The following is a 21,522-nucleotide window of genomic DNA, read 5'->3' as shown; positions in this document are numbered from 1 at the left end:
TGGATGAATTTATTCCAAGTGTGCTTATTCACAACAAATAAGGCTTTCTACAAGGTTTTTGTAACACTTTTAGAAATAGGCCTATACCATCAATTTCCTTTATAAAATGTAAAATAAAACACCTTGCAGATAAAGCTACAATAACACACAGAAGGAAAGACTGATAAAAGACAAATGCCTTATGATAATGAGAAAACTGAACATACTATCTAATGCAGTTCAAAATAATATAAAGAATTGTTATTTTAATATGCAAATTTCCTACCACCTGCACATCTTTAATTGAAATTGCACTCCAGCTTTTAGAAATCATTATCATGTCATATCTGAAAACTGCTGAAATTAAATTAATCATAAAATTGACATTTCTTTACTTGAAAAATTCAGTTATTGTGGTCGTAAACTAATCACCCCCAAGTATCAACTGCCCTTAAACACACCACATTAAAAACTCCATAAGGTCATTTATTTTTCCTTATTTACCCAACAATTCAATATTTTTCTTACATCAGTCTGTTCTGTTTTGTTTTGGTGCAATGTATACAGCATCTGAGAATTTGTGCCTTTGCATGACTGCTTTGATTTTTGTCCTGTGTTCTGTGGCACAGTCTGGGGTTTTTTGGGTTTTTTTTCTAGACACAGTGAGAAGACAGGTTCAGTTTTGTCTATTTCAGGTGTTGTGGCAGCCTGCAGTGAGCAGGAGTTATGTTCCCTGTTCTTCTCCTCCACTGCAGGCTGGTGCACGCCTTGAGGCTTCTCTTCCAACTCAACACACAGCTGTCAAACCTGCAGAGCACAGCTCCACAGACATTCTGCACTCTGACCTTTATTGGAAAGATTTTCACTCCTTTCAGTAATCTTTTACCATCTTCAACTGTTTCTTGCTCCCAAGCAAAATTTTCCTTCTTTCAAAGGTAGACTGAACATCCAGTTTGAAATGTCCAAATCTGAGTAAATTTATCTAAGGACTATATTTTATATATGTTGTTAAGCTGATTTTTGTTTTAGTAGGTAGACATCAAATCAACATGTCTCATATTTTGGAGAGGAGAATAACTAGACAAAAATCTTGCCTGTTGATTTGCTCTTGCTTTACTAATTGAGTAGAGCTTTTGCTTCTATAATCCTCAGGAAAGAACATTAATTTTGAGTGATAGCCTGCACATTGTCAAAATGATGAAATAATTCCAGTATCTATGACTGACTTGCTGACAGCTGCTAAGGAATTCTTTTTCCCTCCTCTGTGGAAATTATAAGGCTACAAGTGCCTTGAAGGAAGGAAAGGTGCTCTGGGCAGTCACTTCTGCAGTTCTATGAAATTTCAACTGGCACAAACTCTGTAAGCAAGGGACTGGGGAAACCAGAAAAGGTGGATTGGGCAATTGGGATAAATCAATAAATTAGAGCTGCTTTAAAAAGACTGTGTCATCCCTATTTGTTCAAGGGTCATTCTCAGCCTGAAAACTGTGGGCTGCAGAGTTAACCAAATTATGCATATTGGCACCAAAAGAGAGGTGAAGCAGAAGTCACTATCAGAAACAAGAATACACCACATCAGCTCATACTCAGTCTCTAAAAGTCAACTCCACATGCAGCAAAACCCAGAGGGAAAAAATAAGAAAGATAAGAGCAACATAGCAACAGGAAAACTTCAATGAAATTGTGTGACATTGCTCCTAAGTTTTGTTCTTTTTCAATTTTCCCCAAAAATTAATTGGTTAGAAAAAAAACTTGATCAAAACTAGTGCATACTGCTCTCACTTAAAAGCGTTACGCAAAGATCTAACCCATTTGACAGTAATTACTTCAATAATGAATTAAATGAAATGTATTTTGCGCACAATTAAATTGGTCAATGCAGTAAGCAAAACTAGCCCATGGTGTGAAACTTATAATGTTACCCAGAATGCACACCAGCTGTTTTGTTTCAAGAGTTTCAGTGACAAACTGCTTTTTTCAAATATATATTTGTAAATTGGAACAGAAACCTTTTTATTAATGCCATGTCGGGGTGAACAATTATTAGCACTGACTGAGTAGAACATTTCCTTTCCCCACTGGAGTACAGCTTACAAAACTGATAGATCAGCATAAAATGATCTGAAGAAAATGTGAACCTTGCAGATTTATTTAACTGATGTTAAATGAAAGCACACTGTAGAAAGCACACTTTTTACATTGTAGGCTGTTTCATCAAAAGAGTAATTATTTACATTTTAGTTTTGTGTGTCAAAGAATAATTTTTCTTTACTTGCTAGTCCTTTCCACTTTTTAACATATGTCTTGATCATAGCAAATAATCTTAGTGAAAACAATGAAAAATCTACTTGTACCTAACAGCAATTTATAGAGGAGCACACTCACTTTTCCATCTCAGACAGCAAAAATTCTTTAAAATATTTGTAAGATGCTTGGTTATTTTCAGCCAGAATTTTCCAGCACAGAGTTTGTTATATTTTTGTTGCACGCTTAAAGAAATTTTTAAAGCTTTGCAACAACCCTGAACAACCACATCATGCAGCAGGAACCAACAAAGCTGGTTTGTTATTATCTGGAGTCAGGATTATGTCATCAGAGGTAACAGAATTCTAAATATACTCCTAAATATCATCCTCCATAAGTGAAGATCCTTCCTGACCTATGCCTGTGGAAGGAAATTCCACAGCTCAAAAGACATGTTCAAAGTTTTAATATAGTTTAAAATAACACCCACTTTTGAGAAGTCCATTTATATGCATAATAAAGAATAATATTGTCAGTCATGGCCTGTTTTGGCAACATGTATCATGGTCAGAAAAATCCATATTTTGGCAACCTGTGTCATGGTCAGAAAATCCATATTATAAGACTATATTTACTAGCAGAGATAAGAGACATAGGTTAGGTCAAAAAGTCATCAGTTTTTACCCAAATGCTTAAAACAAGACCAAAGATAGAACAAAAGGTTAACATTAACTATCATATTCATATTCAGTCCAGTCTGTGAGGGCAAACTGATACTTTATCTGTTTTCCCTAGACTTTGTCAGATTTTTTTTAACTCTTCCAAGCCAACACCTAAATGCTACAGCTTAAATTTTCATGTATTTACTAGTAGATGTCACAGAAGTAAAAATAATCTGTTTAGCTAGACAAACACAGAGACATACAAGGAAAAAGCTGTCACCCACCAATCCAACTGGAAAGAAAAATCATTTACCAAGTAGCTTAAGTATGTAAGCAGAAGATAGGATACCATTTATTCACTACCTTTATAACTTATCAAATGAATATTCTACTGAAAACAGAACAACTGATGAACGTACCTCAAGGGCAATTTTCCACTCTCCAAGAGGTTTTGGGTTTTCAGCCAGATATAATTTTGTCATTTTTCTCTCATGTTGCAATGAGTGAGGAAAGGCTGCATCACAGGGGACTCACCATTTCAAATTTGCACTCACTTGGCACAACTCAAGGACAATGCTTTAAAAATCTCTCACTCATTTCAAATTAAAGGCTAAATAAAACAGAAATATGAGCGTAGGCAAAGAAAAGGATTGTCTTGTTTTACCCTTACCCCAAGGCTTCTGCACAATGGTATCAGGAATCATTTTCTGTCATACATTCCTTCACATTTGTAGTAGGAGCCTAATTTGCTTTCACTTTGAAATAAAGTCAGAAATATGCCAATTTGTAAATTACAGAATACTATATATATTTATATAATTATAACATAGCAATATACTTATAATAATATATATATGCCAATTTATAAATTATGACATATATTCTATATCATTATATATAATATATGTAATTATACACTAGAATATTATATAAATATTATATATAAGTATTTTTAAAATGTAATGTTATACCATATATAATAAATTATATAATATTTGCAATAATATAATCTTGAGGAAAAAATAATGACTTAACATTCATAATGAACATTTGACCCTTCTGTTTTCTCCCACACTCCAAGCTAGCAAATATCAGCCATTGCAATCAAGTGAGGTTAACTCATGAGGTTGATCTTCAGCTGTGCTGACTCAGCTGATGCTGATGAGATTTTAAACCTTGCAACTTTCTTGATTAGGTTGCAATACTGAAGTCTGTTAGCATGACCAGAAATCTTCTGTCTAGACACAGAGCCATATTTTGGGAGTGTGCATTTTATTTTTTTTTTTTTAATTCTTTCTCTTCTGTGCAGTCTGACCATGTTACTGTTGTACTGAAAGCAGCATCAGCATATCCTCTGTAGATTAAAGCAGCTCCTTTCAGGTTCCAAGAAAAATCTAGTCACTATCAGAGAGGGGCAAAAAATGTGGTAGGTTTAGAAATTCTTTAACGTGAGGGTGCTGAGTGGTTGGAAGATATTGCCCAAAGAAATTGTCCATGCCCCATCTCCGGAAGTCTCAAGATCAAGTTGGATGGGGCTTTGAGCAACCTGTTCTAGAGAGAGATGTCTCTGCCCATGACAGGGAGGTTGGAACTAAATGATCTTTAAGGTCCCTTCCAACCCAGTCCACTCTGTGATTCTGAGTGCCATTTTGGAGTGCCATATTCCTGCTTTCAGAGTCAAGGATGCAGTTGCAGACACAATGTTATGAGTGTAGCCGAACTCAATCTGCCTCACTTAGGTTCTGACCAAAAATGAATGGTCATACTGCTCATCTGAGGTGGAATCAAACCATTTAAAATGTAAAAATATATTCACAGATGAGCTAAGTTCTGTTCTTTATAGTGAGATTGTTTCAGATCCCTCACCCAGCCAAAAAATCCACCACATTTCTCAATGTAATCTGAATCTCAAATACATTTTTCAAGTTATCTGTAAAATTCTGTGTTTTGCCTGGATATTTTCACCATCCTTAGATCAATCTATACATACAGCTATACTTTAGAAATCAGTGGTGTTACAGTGATACAAAATTAAAACAGAGGGAAGTCACTGATCATACCAACTAAAGGAATTCTACTGAAACTCTAAGACCAAACCAAGCAAGCTCATCATCTGCACACCACAGACAACCTGTTCTGTCAGTGACAATGACTTATGAAAGGAAATATATTCTTATCTATTCTTATATTCTTATTCTTTTATATTCTTACCCTTTTTCATTGCCATGAAATAAATCAATGCACAACAAGTGGTATTAGAAATCACTCTTCCTAGACTTAGGAGTAGAGACAAAGTATTTTTCTTATTAAGAAAGTGATGTGGGGGGAAAAAAAAAATCTGGCTTATTCTGTGGCTATGTAGGAGATACAAATAGCAATATGCACCCAAAAAAGATTAAACATTAAATGAGACCAATTTTTGTAGAATTTAAGCTTCTAAAACATAAAACAAAAAGACTAACAAAACACTTTAAAATCCTCTCAAACAATAAAAACAAACAAATCCACATAAAAACTCCAAAATAACAAGTCTGAAGAAAGTAAAGAGTTTATGAAAGCAAAGAAATGTTTGTTCATAGGGTATTTCTGCATAATATGCTCAGTCTTTCTGCATTTCATTTGGCTGAATAGGTGAGAAAGGAAAGAGGATCCCAGCCTGGATGAAATCAGACCTGCATAATGCAATCAAGGATAGAAAGGCATTATATGTTAGATATAATATAAAACAGGTAGAAACTGAAATGAGGAAAGATGAGCTAAATAAGGAAAATGGACATAAACTGTGCAAGAGGTTGAGGTAAGACTTTTCCCCAAGTACATTAAAAACATTGTGAAGAAGGCAGATCAGTGGGGTTCAGAGAGATGGCAAAAATAATGTGTTGACAGCAAAGCTATGAATGAAAGTAAATGCATTTCTTAATTCCATATTCACAACAGGCCAGGGTCATCAAGAGGTGTCATTTATAAAGGATAAAAAGCTGTTATTGGGAATGGTATGACATCAGAGAATTTTAAAGGAACCCCAGGACATACAATGACAAAAAACTACAGGGCATCAACAGAAAACAAATTATATTGAGATGGCCTCCCATCTTTAATTAGTTCAGAGACTTTTCAGTGATATATTCAAAATAAAAGGAAATCACCTCGAAAATCCAGCATACATTTAAATTAACATTTTTCTTGAAGAAATCAAATTTAAAAAGCTGTCACAGTGACCATTAAGATCTCAGGTTTTGTTACATTGTTTTCTAAACAGAGGATGGTTTTTCTTTACAACACATTAATCCATTATCTCCAGTTTGATGAGTTATGCCTTAAAAATAAATATATATTCATTTAGGATTGCTATCTTGTGCATTAAAATATGAAATGAGGATATAGAGATTGATGAAGCACTAAAATAGTACTGTAACTGGAGTTAAAAAACACTACCCATCAAATCAAGTCAAGATTCCAGCACCACAGGAAGAGTCCATCTGCCCACTGCTATGATCATTCACACAGAAATCCCATAAATCATGATAACTGCTCGGGGAAAGCCTACCCAGTAATTTTCCTTGATTTGAATTAGGAGCTTTGTCCTCTAACATACACAATTAGTGTCAATATCCTTAAGTACCCAGAGATTGTTTTTTATTGTTTTCCGAGGTAATTCCTAATGTGCCTTTGTTGGGGTTTTTTATACACAGTCACAGCCAGCAGGAGCTACAACTCTCGACTAAGTAATTGCATAATGAATTACAGTTTCTCTTCTAACACTAAAATAAATCAGAATGTAAGCATTTATGTGGGCTGCAGAATTTACCAGGGAGGCTGCTGGCCCTGTGCACACATTTCAGTGAAAACCCCCAAATCAGTGAAGGACCAAGCATATGCTTAATTATACTTAAGCGTGTGCTTAAGCATTTCCTAAATTGGCATTGCAAGTAAGATTAAATATTCTAGGATATCAGTCTGACACTAATTGTAATCAGCGCAAATTTATTCTCTCTGGTATTTGTTCACAGGGCAATCCTGATTTCAATTGAATGCATGTATTGCTCTCATAACACAGCTCAGATATTTTCTGTCTGCGGGTTGAAATCAGCAGTTACTGTTCATGAGCATTTCTGGATTCCTTACATCTCATGGAATTGTTTTATTCTGCTGCAAAACAAAAATTTTAAAACATTAAGCTGGTCATATTGTATGAATACTTATCAAAAAGATTTTTCTAAAAGTAAAGACATGACTAATAAAGCACAGTTCTGCCAAAACTATTCCAATCAACACGTTTAAGTAGAAGTTTCTATGCCATATTTTTGCTATAGATAGTTGAACCCGTCTCCATTCTCTGCTGCCTGGGTAGCTTAGCTAAAATAATTTCAGTGCACAGAGACAGATGTTGAAAAGCAATTTTTCTTCTCTCTGGTTTTGTACTATAGACAATGCAAAAGTCAGGGATCACTAAGTGACTTTTTTTCCCCTTCCTCCTCTGTGCAGCTGAGTTACAGTGCCTCCTCCCTGCTCAGCTCACCAGTTTGAGGGCTTATCTCTTCCATGAGTAAAAGGCCACACGAGGGAGTTAAAACTGGGGGGAACTGACCTCCCTTGAGAGAACAATTATTGTCCATCATGCACCAAAGGAGAGCTGCTTATACACGTCCCTAGCACATTGATTTTAGAAGAGAAGGAATTAGCATTTTCCAGCATCACCTTTAATAGCTCCCTAAATGTGAAGTGCCAAGTAGTTTTGCCTGCAACATCTTGCAATTAGCTGAATTTAGAAAATTTAGAATTATTTCCTGCATGAAAAACCAACGAGCCTATATATGTGTGTGTGTGTTTGTGTCATTAGCTTGACTCTGATTTACCACTCACCTTTGGAAGCACATCCAGTCTTAAATTTACAGACTTCATATCATAAAAATAATTGAGACATTTCATGATATCCTCAAACATACTTTCAATAGCTGCAGTACTTTAAGCTAAAAATACACATTTAATTCTAATTTTAATTTACCTAACTTCCAATGCAAATGGGATCTTGCATTAGTTTTTCCCACATCATGAAGAATTACTTGCTGCTGGATAGCTCATCCCCAAAAACATACTTATAATGACTACTCAAAATGTTTTTATACCCTCATTTCAGCAATTTAAATTTTCTTACTATTACAAAATTCTTCTTTTCCTAAAAGGCTTATCCTTGTATCTTTTCTGAAATCTTACTTGACTTTTGAAAAATTCTTTTAATGTTCTGGGCTGAAAAGAGTTTCTGCAAATGGTAGTCTAGCACTACACTCAATAATATCAAATAGCAAACTCAGACTTCCAATTCTGAGCCTATTTCAAATTTCACACTTTTAGCTTCCAAGATTTAGTGAAATTCACTTTCATTTGGCTAAGACAGGCTTTAAAATCCAAATCCATACATTAAGTCTAAAAGTGAGACTTACAGATGGCTCAAAAATTTAAATTTGTAATCTCCATACAGCTACATTAGCCTAGAAAGAAAAACTTCAGAGGCCTACCAGCTTTCCAAACTCACATTCCTAATGACTACCAAAACTCTGGTGGAGAAGACTAATAGTGGCTTATGTCTCTACACAGCTGAGTAACCTGATGTTTATTTCATGCTTACCTCCCAGCACAGCTGAAAACCCACTCTATATGCATCCTGAAATGCAGCAGAATCCTGATTCCCCACAAGCATGGCTGAAAGATATGACATTCCCCTTTTTTATTTCTAGTTCAGTTAACCCACCAAAGATGTGAGACATTAAGACTTAATCCTCCTTCTTGGAAGGAAATATTCAAATTTCCTCTAGAACCACTCAGAAACAGGTATGCACTTTAAGTCTATAGCTGGTTAACCTCTAAGTATTTATATAAAAACAGATACATACATGAATTCTAAGGGATCTGAAGGACTGCTCTATAAACACCTCCAGGAAATGCTTCATTTGGTACCTGTGGCTTTCTTTTCTGAAGGATCAGAAAGTGAACATAATTCTTGCCTTGTTCCTATTTTCTTGAGCTAGGAGGAAACACCCAGGACAGTTTACAGCTGTATTTTCTAATTTAGATATGCATGTTTGTGTTCGCTTTCTCCAGAGCAATGAATCTGCCATTAGACCATGCTGCCTCCCAGAAAACTGCAGAGAATATTCTCCCCATATCACTGAACAATTCCCCTAAATCTCCAGCAGCTGGAATGATTTAAACATACACAGCACATGGCAGCTCTTTGGAAACTTTTTGCACAGGAGTTATGCATAACTGGCATTCAACTCTTTTTTTCCTCCCCCCCTATTTTAACACAGCTTCTAATGGGAACCATGAATTTCAGCTTTGCTCAGGTTCAGGTCTGCAAGTGCATTCGCTTTTTTAGACAACATTATCATATTCTGTTATTCCCATATTACAAAACCACGTCATGTTTTGGAACATGATATTATTTTATAATAACAATTATTTAAATTTCCTTAGTAATGATCTTTAAATTAGTCTGATAACATATTTAAAATTCCACTTTTTTTCCCCCTAATCTGGCTGTCAATGCATTACATGCTAGAAATGTGTCTGTGAAAACCCAACAAAACATCCCTGCTGATGTACCCATTTTCCCAGTATCTTGGGATATAATACTTTGCTTTCCAGAAACTCACTAAGCCTGGTTTAGCCTCATATATTTTCCCCATCAATTTGCATAACCCCAAATTTAATGCAGAACATTTAAAACCAGTATAAATTCCACAAGGTGACAGTCACTGTCATTTATTTGCTACTACTCCATAACATGGATAGGCTCAGATTTCTCTTAAGTTCTTCCATACATAGATACTCATTAAAACTGCTACAGCTATATGAAAATTAAACATTATTCTCACTTCTAAGACATTTTTTCTTCAGCATTAGGGACACCAGAAGGGGTAGTGTTGGACAAGGGGAGGATCAGTCTACAGAAATAACAATTGAACACCTTTCACAAGCACTACATTCAGTTGAATAAAAGCTAAAAAGCAGAAAATAGACTAACTTGAATTGCAAATGTAATCACCGATGCCAGACACTAACCTTAAAGCTTTCAAGGTGAAATGCACCCATCCCTGCACCATGCTGAGGACTCAGTGCAGTGCCCTGAGTAGGCATTGTGAGAATGGAAGTCATTGACCCCAGTTGTGCACATGATAAAGACTTACCTCAAAACCCTTCTCACTCCAATTGTATTCATAAACTGAGAAAAAAACCTGCATTTCTCTCCTTCCTCCTATGTGGTCAGAAACACAGGATCTTCATAAGAGTGGGAAAGGAGGCCTCTCCCTCCTCCCATAAGAATAACTCAGTCACACATTCAGCTTGGCTGAGTGGCATGACAAGCCAGAAGTCAAAGCCCTCATAGCAGGGTTGCATGTTATCTTGAGGAAGATCTATTGTGCTCTAAAGAATAAACACATTGGCTCTTCAATCATTCAGAAACAGAGAACAAAGCTACTTCACTTCCAGCCTGTGAAGCCACTTGTTTCAAGTAATGAACTCCAACAGCCTCTTTCTTATTTTTTCTTTTTTTCTCAGTTTTACTCATGATATCTACTTATATGGTTAAGCTGACTGCAGTGCAGCTAAGGATCAAACACTTAAACTTTACTTTCAAGCATCAGACACTAGACATTCTTATTAATATTCACCAGATAATTTCCTACTTTGCTGATAAAAGTTCTCTCAGAAGACATTTCTTTGGTGAAAAAAAAAAAAATTCCATACAGAGCAAATGAGCAAGCAAACTATAAATTATTTGAAAGCAATTGTATGCAACAATGACCTTGAAAATCAAGAGACTAAGCACTCAACATTCAAATAGTTTAATCCTGCTCTTTCTACAGCCAGAATTTTTGGCTGCTGCTGATCAATGACATATGAAATAAGGCTGAATCAGCAATCCTTTATGGGCAGGTAGATGTATGTGAGTGCACCTACCAGGAAAGCACAGTTTTTTACAGAAGATGTGAGGTTCTGAATAAGGCTGGAAAATGCCCTCTGAACACCAGTAATATTCATTCCCAAACTGAGGCTTGAAGACCAAAATATTTGGTAAATAATGTACTCTCAAACAAAAAGTGGAACTATTCAGAGGTAAATACCTTTCCATCCCCAAAAAACCCAGAGTTATTCTCTGAACCATGATACCAGACTTGATATGTGAAAGCAGATTTCTAGCATTACATTTGCAGAACTCAAGGAGATCTGTTAATAAAAGTATTTTAAGGCACTTTTGCACATAATAGTTCAGAATAAATGTTTTGAGGTTGGGAAAGATTCTGATTAAGCATCCAACTGTAAGCAATAAAGACTTGCGACTAGAAAATAGTCAAATGTACCAAATAACTAAGAAGTAATGTCTTTTACTTTTTCTGCCCTTTTTTTATTAAGTACTACACAGTGAAACATCAGAAATGGATAATGGAAGAGTTGATGAGTCAGAAAACCACAATGATTAAATGCCATGAAAGGGAGAAGATAATAAAACATCAGAACCTTACCATATCACACACATATTTGCAAAACTTGTATCTTACTTTTGGTAAATCTCAAAGCTATACAAAGCAACAGAACCCTTCCCCTTTTGCCAAAGTTCAGCAACAGTCCTTTTGCTGAAGAGATTATTTTGTAATGTGAATTTTATAAATATATTTAGCAATGCAACTTTAAAAAAATATGTAAAGCTACAAACAAAAAAGAAAGAAATTAAGTATGTTTGGACATCATTTGCTTAATTTCATATGTTGTGTTATAACATTTATGTGAAGTGTGCACATGTTAAAATTATGTAGAACATCTAAAAGTATGACTTGGTTGAAAACTAGGTGAAAAATGTGGATTTACTCAGAATTGTTGCTGCATTTTTATAATGGCTTTTCTTATCTGAAATAGTAAAGCAGATTAGTATGGCAGAGAGTACAAAGTAGTAATTCTAAATACCTTATTAATAATAACAAATGGTTAAGAGGAATTGCCTTTATATATCAATGATTATGTGATGTGTTTGATATGTCATGAGAAAACCATTGTGCCTGTGTTTTTCAGTTTATATGTGGGGTTTGGATTTGAAGAGGAAGAAAATAGGTCTTCTCTTAATATGTGAATTATGAATAAAATTACCTCAAGGGGGGGAAAGGGTTTAGGAGCTAGGAGGCTGAACACAGATGCACGAACAGGAGTGCCACAGAAGGCTGGAAGGGAGGGTAAAGGGAATCTCCTTGTTCTCCAAACGATCTGTCAGGTTTGGATATATTAGAGAATCAGGAGAAAAACAACTTGTGAATGGAGAAAGAAGAGTTGGTTGTGATGAAAACAACTTACTGGTCATGGAAGACCCAGCTTGACTAGGGAGCAGGTAAAGATTCCTTAGGCCAAACTTAACCAGAGGAAATGAAACCAGTGAATAAAGAGAGTCAAGGATAAAGTCTGGGGAAAAGAACTTCAGAGCACAGATTGAGCTGAGCTTAAATACAGAAGGGAGAAATGTGGATCCTGGGCATACAGGATTGGAATAAAGGAAAATGCTGTTGTTTGTAAAGGTTGGTGTTTAATTTCTTATGTGTGAAACAAGAGCAAAAAAGTAGGTATTTACAATAAAAGAGGACAGTCAAAGAGAGCAAAATTAATGGGAGAACAAAGAACACGGAGCATGAGAGAAATATAAATTACTGAGGAAAAGCAAGGAAATAAAGAAGAACCTAAAAAAATCTTAAGTATTTTCACCAACAAAAAAAAAACCCCTAGAGCTCTGAGAAGGAGAAAGCACATAGACTTCACATGTAAAATTATTGGCACTCACTTTCAAAGCTTTGGCATCAAAAATAGATAAAAATGATCTATAGAATTCTGACATAGGAATATAAATTGCTACAAAAACGATTGCCAGCAAGTAAAATTAACAGCATACCTGAACTGAAGAATAAATTATATAATGAAGTGTTTGAGAATCCTTTTCAGGCAGAACTCCTCCATGGGAAGAGCAGTGTTACATAATCCTTACAGAAAAAAAAATCAACTGTCATAATTTCCTCTACCACTATTTGCAGATGGATGTTCTTCTGTTCTGCAGCACTACCAAGATTTTTACCATTGTTAACATTTTTATTGTTTACATTGCTTTATTTAAGCATCCAGTGACCTTAATTCCCTTTGTCACTTACAAATGTTATGCTTCAGTTTAGTACTCCCACTAAAACCATGTGCTGCTTCCCAATCCTCCTGCAATTGGAGGCACAAAAAACAAAGATCATGAGCTGAGAGAACAATTTGCAGCAATGAGAAACAGCATAAGAAAAGAGATAAGAAAATTATTTCTAACATCAACAATACTAACGACAGAGGGTCTGAGAAAATAAATTATTATTATGAAAAAAACCACCCTTCTCCCCTGCCCCAATAACTGGAAATATTGGACAGCTTCCTTTGCCACACTTTCTTGACCAGAATGAGCCTCTTCTCCCTGGAGAAGAGTCTCTTTCCCCACCCATAGAAATTTGTGTGAGGTTGTATAGAATGTGCCCTAGCCTTGACTTCTCTCAGTTACTGTAAAATATTAACCCCATCTTGGCCAGAACCAGGACAACTGGTGACAGACCACAGTGTACTGTAAAAATGGGCAAAATCCAGACATATCAGCGTAACTCACATTATCCTCTTCCTGACCGTTTGCTTAAATTGCACCAACAATTAATAGTGTCATTTCCATCTACATTTGAAACTGAGAAATTCTTCAAGAAAATTATTGCTGAACTTGCAATCAATTTTGTACATTTGATTTGACTTCACTTTATCATAAAAATGTTTTCCAATGTGGGGGAAATTTCGTTTGTTCAGACTTTGAAATTTTTTTCCTGATAAATGTGAAGTCATTCACAAAAGATTCCCAGAGAAGTCAACAACGAGTAGTGATTAATGTTTTTTTCTAGGTCCAAAAATCAGGTTCCTCATGGATCCATCTTAGCACCTATACTGTGTAATAGCTTTAGCAATAAACTGATGAAGAGGCAAACTGCACTGCCTGTCAGATCCCTTACTAAAAATTCAGCTGCCTCAAGGCCAGCACTGATAAGGTACAGCCATGTAACCTCCTGAAAAAGAGCTGTGACAAAAAAAACCTTGAGAAGACTCACAGATTCCCCCTATACTCTTCATAGGAGGAGAGAAATTAAATGAAAAATGCTGGCATAAAGCTTAAAATGTCAGAGATATATTTATCTAAGTAGTAAAATACTTTTTTTAAAAACTTCAGAAATTAAAAGCTTGTTAAACTGATAAAAAAGGCAAAATATGAGCAGAGTTTATCACCAGATATGTCATGGTAGAAAAAAAGAGGAGGAGAGAGAAACTAGAACAGTTATGCATTCAAATATCTTCTGAGATATTATATAAAGTGCAAATTATGATTGTATGCACTGAGGAACTTGCTCTGAAGATTAACAAAAAGGACTCAGGCAGATAAAGAACTCTACAGTATAACACAGTTCAGTAGTGTTAAAAAGACTGTTAGGATGAATTAGCTTAGCAATTAGACTGTAAAAGAAAATACTCCGGTGCCTCACATATTCACTGACCCTAGGTTCAAAGAACATGGCAAGCTACTGGTGCCAAATTCTGCCATCTGACACCAAAGTAACTGTTTTAGCATTATTTGGAAAAAACCTCATCTCTTTGAGTCTAGATACTCTTTAGGACAAAAACTATGTCAGAAATAAGTGTGTGTAATACTAACAAGAGCAGCAGCAATCAGTCATCCTCAGAGACATTGCAGTACTCATCAAGAGCAGAAAACAGAATGACAAAAGCCTAATGAAACAAGAGCACAATCTGCAAAATTTCATGCAAAATGTCAATCATCATACACTAAGCAAGTTACTTTGGTCACATATTCTAAAGAGGAGGCATCAAGTTTGATTGGAAAAAAGAAAGTATCAGATTCTATCAAGATCTACAGAAATAAAAAGCCATCAGGAGAAATACTGGAGTGTGACAACAGATACTGCAGGCACTAAAATAAGGTGTACTTCAACTAATGTAACCTCTCTCTAGGTAGTACAGAAACACAAATTCCCATCTGGATTTTCATTCCAACTTGAAATTGGAGTCTGACACAAATGAGATAAATTATTTGATGGAGATTGTAAAGGAAGGACACAGAAGAAGACATATGGAACTCAAACCTTGGCCTTATACTCAAGAATCAGTTTCCTCCTTTTGGCCATGCTCAAACCAAGAACTGTCAACATAGCCCACAGAAATTCAACAAAATTTAATTACACAAGCAGCCAAGAGGCCATAATTTGGCCAAAAACACCTTTGTTGTAGTGAAGTGAGGAAGAACTTGGAAATGCAAATTGCAGATACAGAATTAAAAGTCGTAACCCATAAGTAGTGGTATGTTCCACTAGTGTGTTCAGGAATAGTTTCATCATGTGATCCTGTCTTCTCTTCTTGCAAAAATTTGCATCTCAAACCCAGTGAATTGTTGTCACTATTTTGCAGATGAAAATACCTTGCAAGCAGGTAGCTCTTCTTGCTTCCACACTACTTTCCACTTCATGAGCTCTCCATGAGCTACATAAAAAAACAGGCTTTTAAGGGGCAGAGTGTAAAGCTTCAGATGCAGTAGATTATCTCAAATTTATATCTTTTTTCCCTACAGATTCCCTAATGGCCAGACAAAGAATTCAGCAATTGTTATAAAGGTAATGATTTCCTTACAGGTAATCCTTTTCCTGAATAACCTAACCCTCACATAATTTTTTTTTTCCAGTGTAACTACAACATGTTACTGCACCAGTAACATCTATCAACACCTGCCTTGTACTAGGTGATGAAGAGCATCAAAAATGTTCATTTATCTGTAAATATCCCTAGTCACATTTGTTCAGCTATTAAAGACCTGTTCATCTGTATGCAAGGTTCAGGCTGATTGCCAAAATCATAAATACAGAGGCACAATTTGAAAGTATGAATATTTATATGAAAAACAATGCTACCAGACAAATATTCCTGATGTTGTATGTTGTAGGGAACTTTGGCTAAGGATGCTGTATCTGGCTCCTTTCTGATCTCAAGGAACAGTGAAGCTCCCCTGTGTGTAAGCAGGAATATAAACATGTCTTATAATCCTTAAATCTGTGAGTTTACAAGAAAAAATTTAAAAACTATATCTCAGCATTCTGAAAATAAATAGAATATGCCAATCTGCAGAATCTCAAACATCTAGACTATAATCACCTTCCCTTGTTTTACACTGAAGAAAATATTTTTTCTCTAATTAAAAATTTTAAAAAGACACCTACTACCTTGTTAGTATCTTGCATACTACAAGGTTTACCTCAAAAATGTTTATCAAACAACATGTCATACATTTCTGGAGCAATTCTTCATGCTTATGAAAATATTCCTCATTTTTAGTCTTTGAAGTGTACCCTAGGGGAATATTCATACACATACCCTAATGCTGATTATTTTATCAGCCATCGGAGCAAAAAATGGTTTATCACAAAGATACTAATTAATACAAAAACAAAAAGCCCTTTCCTTTTTTGTCTGATGTTGAAAGAAACTCAGCTACAAAATAATTAATGAGAAATGTAACTTCTGTAATACACATTGTGAATACATGCTCCCTGATGCTTAGTTAAAAAAAGTGCTCCATTAGGATTACAAAGAAAATATGTAGTTTGCTTTTCTTTACTGCTGCTGAAGTATTGCACACATTATCCTTTCATGTGTCATACTCATCTGCACAGCAATTTTATGAAACACAAAACCTATGGAGTGACATTGCAAGTCAAATATGAGCAGAGGTTAATAAAAAAAAGCTGTTGTAACATTGTACTGATTATTCACATTTTAATTCTAGAGTCCCCTATTAGCATCATACTATTTGTCTATATGACTCAACAATTATATCAAATCGAAGTCTTAAAAACATATAAAGAAACACTTTCAAGTTCCAGAATATCAGTGTAATTTCTATTTTATTGCTGTTCAGATTTTTTAGGTGACTGCTTAAATTGCCCTCACTTAGGATTTTTCTGGAGTCTGACTTGTCCTGAGCACATCAGCCCAAGGACAGTAAACTGCTGTGAATTGAAAATTAGATGCATATCAACATAGTTCAGCCAAACCACAGACTCAAGTTTGTCAAGGGAATGCTGTGTCACACTGCCTGGTTTGTGGGGGAAGAATTCACCATGCGTGTAACAAAGTGATAATTTGAATAGTTCTTTGCAATATCTTGGGAAAAGAGAAGGCTAGCAAGAGTGCTGGAAATGCACTTCACCTTTCCTGCTGGAAATCCATATGAGCACAAGTCTATGCCTAGTGTACACAAAGGGGCAGTAACCAACTTTTGAAAACTTCAGAGAGGTTTTAGAACACATTTCTGCTGTTGATCATCCTGAGGTGCCAGCCAGGCTAAAGTCCCTTGTGCTAGAGTCTGCACATCCCAGTGCTGCTCCATGGAGCTCACAGCCTGAGAGTTTGCCTTGCCCAACTGACCCTCCTGTTTTTGCTCTCTGTGATACTGCTTGGACTGCAAAAAATGAATGCCCCCTGCCCCAAGGTGCTTCCACTGGTAGAAATCTGGAAGGTGTGCCTGCATGGCACAGGGCTAACAGCAGAAGGTGTTCTGTAGAGAGAGCTCTGGGTAGTGACCCATGTCAGAAGTACTGACCTCTACACATCCAAACTGGAGGAAGATAGGTGGGAGTCTCTGAGCCAGCATGCCTTTTGATGATTTACAAATATACCAGACAAATTCCTGACAATGCTGCGGAGAATATGGATGCTGTCAGAGCATTTATATCTCAAATTTCTCTCAGCTATTTCCATATGAATCAATTTTCTAACTCTGGGCAACAGCAGTGCATAATGTTGTGAATATAAATATACAACATTTGCTTGATAAACAGCTAGGAAATATAAAGAAGTTTCATATGTTCACACAAATACGTAGCCCAGTGCACCCATTAGTTCAAGACATCAGATGACCTTTATGTTATACTGTAAAGGTCAAGGAAGGATAAAAAGGGAAAAAAGAAGAAAAATAGCTCCAAACAAACACCAGACAGATTTTGTACAACTTACTGACTAGGACTGTACTGGTCAGAATGGAAGAATTTATTGGATCAGCTTCCTGGCAAACAGATACCACCCTAAAGCTGTCATCCAAGATTTTTTTTCTTTCTTCCCAATAATTAATTTTTCTTTTTTGTAATTTAATTTTCATTCTACCTCCCACCATGTCACCCTGCACATAATCACATGCATGACCCAGCCTCTCTGAATCTGCATTTGTTTCTACTGAAGAAGTTCATGAAGTGCTGATGAGAAATTCATTAAAGCACTTGATTTCACCTTTATTACTTTAAAGTTATCAAAAGAAATGTCTCCTACCAGTCGGGTTTTATAAAAAAAAACAACAAACAAACGATTTTTTAAGCTCAAAATCTCATGTTCACATATATGGAAGTAAACCAAAATGAACTAGGTTTTATCTTTCTCATATATATGTAAGTAATAACATTGACTTTAGCATTATTGATCAATGATATACAGAAAATTCAATCATCAGTACTGGAGGGGAGAATCAATGAAAAACTATTATAATTATTATTTAATCAAGACAATGGAATGACAATTTAGATTTTTAGTAAGGTTACAGTATTTTAATCAGAGCAGAATCGCATTCCAGATCACATTGAATTAAATAATTTGTATTGCTGCTACATGCTTTAGTCTGTGGAACTTTTACTGACTTAAAAAATTATTTTAAAGTACAATAAGTGCTTACAAGAATCACAGGAAAAAACCAAGTCATCATAATAATCTATTATATGTCACTAGAAAATGATTGCCAAGTAAAAGTCTGTTAGCAAAGTACACAGAATAACAAAATATTATCATTATTTTGCATTTACAGTCTTGTAGTGAAAGTGCTGCTTCTTTAGTTAGAATATTTTTAAAGTTTCAGATTGAGATAAAAGCCTCAATTGTTATAAAACCATCATGGCACTTTCTTCTCTACTTGTGTAAAACTTTCTATGTGTCTCATGTTACAGAATGAATTTTGCAGCCATCAGAAGATTGCTCATCTGCTGAATAAAAAAGTAACTTCCAATGAGTTTCCCATATCAAAGAATAAATTACCTCTGAGTGCTTAGTCTTGACTGGCTGATTGGTTGAGAAGAATATGCTATTAGTCTGCAACAGAAATATTAAAATAAATGAGCTCAACCACAAAACTACTTTAAATTCTAAAAGAAGAGCATTTCAATGCTTTGTTGGGAATATTTAACCATCAGGAGCTCTAGTCACGGACATTTCTTAAAAAAAAAAAAAAAGAGAGCCTTTGCTTCAGAGACTTCAAATCTGAGTTCAGGCAAAGGCATTATAAACTAAGAGACTATAAAGGAATGAAATATTGTGGCCTTTATAGTTCATCTTGTGCTGCAACCTTATGAAAAAGGATAGGTAAAATTATCAGGGGTGCTCCAAAGGTGGCTAGATATTCTAGGAATGAACATCTGTAGATGTTTCCATTCTAGACACTTGAGACACTTGATTTTTATTATGGTAGACTTGCCATTCTTTTTTAATGAATGTGTCTCCAAAGCTTGATTTATCATCAAAGCTTCACATCCATCAAACTTATCCTTGGATCTGTTTCAGAGCAAATTATTGTCCAAAAGAAAAATAGAAAAGATGAGTTAAAGGGGCATGGATAGGTACTGGTCACCCAACTGCTTTCAATGCATATTCAGTCAGACACACATTATGTAAGCAGTGGACTGTGTAAGTGTCTGAGCACAAACATCTTTACTCCCACAAAAATAAAGGTGCACAATCAGGAACCTTATTTTTGCAAAATTACTGCTTTCCTTTGATTAGTCAGAACTGCACTGCTGGCATATTTAACATGATTCTTCATTCAGATAAATTACCATTAATTTGAAAGCATAAGAGATTTAAATTCCATGAAGAAGGCTATAGGTCAAAATTAAATATGTATTGGCCTATTTCTGCTGATTTCTTTATACTCAAATTGCTTAAGCACCCACAAGTAATCACAGGGAAAGGAGAAATAAAATAAGTGAAGTATAAAGAAGCACACTGATATAAAGAAATTGAGTCCATTTCAACTACTTTTTGATGGTCATTAGTTGAAGACATCTCTATTCTTGTAAGGGACTAAATGATACTGACACATTAATTAAACAGACATGATGCCAGAATGGCAAAGTAGTTTACACAAATATGATGCCAACATGGTTTTTACTTTTGTATTAATATTGTAATTACTAAATGTGAGTTCATGCAATTAGGTCTTTCTAATGTTAATCAGATTTCACTCATATTACAATCCAGGGTGTATCACTTATGTTTTCCAGCTAATGATTCAAGAAACTTGGCCTTAAAATTGCAAAAGTTTTTCTGGAGATATAATATTCCAAACCAAACAATTTGAAACATTTCAAAAAGTACCAGATAACAATTAATGCAGCAACTTAATCCACCTATTACCCCAACTGGACACTAATGCATTAGGTTTGTGATACAAGAATTATCATTAAAAATGTGAATGTGAGAACAGAGTCAAGCTCTAAAGAGATTTGGACATTGGTACTTTCCAGCTATGAAGAAAGGTGTGGCAGGCAGGCAGAAATGCAATGTATGGACCAGAGGTCATGTAGTCAATGTAGTACAGGCATCCAGGTAGATTCATTGTGCAGCTTGATTTGTTACTCTGTTCTGTGTATATTCATGCAAACCCATCTTTTGGAGCTGTAAATAAATAGCTGGTTAAGTGAAACTAAAGTGTAAACTATAGGTAGGATAAAGCCTTTGTCCACGGTACTTTGAAATTAAGGTTCAAAGGAATTAAAAAGATACTTCCCAAAATACTGTAACCAAAAAGAAAAACCAAAAACAAAAAAACACAGGACCAAGTTTACATCTCAAGAGACTTTTCTAAATAGGAGTGGGTCAGTGAAAATAACATTTCAGCTGCCGCTGTTGCGGATATTCAAATTAAATAATTCCCAATTGCCTCAATGGGAAAATAAAATAAAAAGGAAAAAGCAGTGTCTAACTTCAGGCTTCAGGTTCTTGCAATAATTTCTTCATTTTTTGAAAAGTCACACATTTATTACAAAATATATATTTAGTTTCATCTTTTGTTAATGGAATTTTCTGTGAAAGCTAGTGGAGCTGGAAAATAGAAGCAATTTCCATAAATTTACTTCTGCTTCTTTTGAAAATAAACAAAGCAGTATTTTTTCTTATTATTGCGTATAATTTTCAATTTTGGCTATCTAATTTAATTCATGAAGTTACACAAGTTTTTTTCTCCATATTGTAATGAAATGGAAAATTTATTGTTTTGCTATAAAGCCTTTCTCAAAAGCTCTTACTGTTGTGCTTAATCAATGTGCATTGAGGCTAATCTGTGTAACTAGAAATTCTTTCTTGTGCTTCTATCCTTTTTCTCTCCTTCTGTCACAGCTCACTGAAAACTTAATGTTGAAAAGGTGAATTGTGGGAGAGCACAGCCTTGTCCACTCACCATCACAAGACTTTCACACAAGCACTGTGCAGAAGCAGA

General features: G+C 35.3%; 1 long non-coding RNA gene across 8 annotated transcripts in view; it reads right to left on the bottom strand.

Moving 5' to 3' along the window:
* LOC135298676 (uncharacterized) overlaps positions 1-21,522 on the bottom strand; it is a 218,709-nt gene that overhangs the window by 80,711 nt on the left and 116,476 nt on the right. For 2 of the 8 annotated variants that reach the window (XR_010360715.1, XR_010360717.1), the window contains one exon: positions 19,357-20,702. The exons of 1 other annotated variant lie outside the window; for it this stretch is intronic. This is a non-coding gene — a long non-coding RNA (uncharacterized LOC135298676). Of the gene's footprint in view, positions 1-6,671; positions 7,035-8,511; positions 8,586-10,072; positions 10,141-12,816; positions 12,905-17,671; positions 17,689-18,435; positions 19,122-19,356; positions 20,703-21,522 lie in introns of those variants that run through there. 5 more of the 8 variants (XR_010360712.1, XR_010360710.1, XR_010360714.1 and 2 more) reach the window with 5 other exon arrangements.

The sequence above is a fragment of the Passer domesticus genome, chromosome 4 (genome assembly GCF_036417665.1).
Source record: "Passer domesticus isolate bPasDom1 chromosome 4, bPasDom1.hap1, whole genome shotgun sequence".
In the NCBI taxonomy this organism is placed as follows: domain Eukaryota; kingdom Metazoa; phylum Chordata; class Aves; order Passeriformes; family Passeridae; genus Passer; species Passer domesticus.
This window is presented reverse-complemented; position numbering and strand designations above follow the sequence as displayed.